We start from the raw sequence: 1,125 nt of genomic DNA, 5'->3' as shown, positions 1-1,125 counted from the left end.
ATACACATTGGTAATTAAGATTAATTTAAATTTTAAAAACTAAAATTTCTCTAACTTTCTACTTACTCCATAATTAGTTATTGTTTCTTTCTTTTACGATTTTACCTTTCTTTTCTCTTTGTAACACGGTTTTCTTTTATTAGGAGTCGTAGTAGTAACTCGACCTTAAGAACTTGAAAATGACGCTTCAAGTTCATTCCTATTACATATCCAAAATTTATAATATTACACATACAAAATTATACGTTTACACAATCCAAATCACAAGTTTGCACACTAAATAATTGATAGTCAACAAACATCACGAATAAAAACAAATTAATTCTCTAACATAATTATGAGAATAGAACAACTAGGTAGCAGTAAAACTCACGTAATATTTTTCTTGTAGACAACTAAAATTCACATAAATACTTCCAAATACAAAAATTGCACACACAAAAATAATTTAACATTACAATATATATGAGAATTTCTTCAGGTCATTTTATTCTATTTTTAATTAAAAAAAATATTATAGAGAATAATAAGAAAAGCAATGATGTTAAAAAATGCGCAAAAAAAACTCTATGAATAGAGACATATCTAAACCTTAGGTACATCTTCGGCGCGAACGAACGGCGACGAGGTGGAGGAAGGCGATGACGAAAATGAGCTCTGAGAAAGAGAAAGATGTAGTGAATGTGATGGCTTTGCTTCAGAGTTTTGTATGGTATTAGTTAATAATTAGATGGTTTAAGGTTTATTTTAGAATTTTAAAATCAAAATTTTAAATTTTAATTAATTTGATTTTTGGATGTATATTTAAATTATAACACATTAATAATTAAATATATTAAATTTAAAATAAAAATTTAAATTTTAAATTTTAAATTTAGTTTTATTTAATTTGTATTTTGAATGTATATTTAATTTTAAAAAAACAGTAAATCTATTCATAATTTTTAGATGTGTTTATTTTAATTTTTTTTAATTATTGTAATAAAAGGTTGAATATTGTACCATTTTTAAAGGATACCTAGTTGAATTGTTTTGGTATCTAATGTTTAGGGTCAAAATCGAAATCGTTCTCAACATAATTTTTTATTTAGAATCGTCCTTAACATTTTATTTCATATTAAAATG

The sequence above is a fragment of the Arachis ipaensis genome, chromosome B10, assembly GCF_000816755.2.
Source record: "Arachis ipaensis cultivar K30076 chromosome B10, Araip1.1, whole genome shotgun sequence".
NCBI lineage: Eukaryota > Viridiplantae > Streptophyta > Magnoliopsida > Fabales > Fabaceae > Arachis > Arachis ipaensis.
This window is presented reverse-complemented; position numbering follows the sequence as displayed.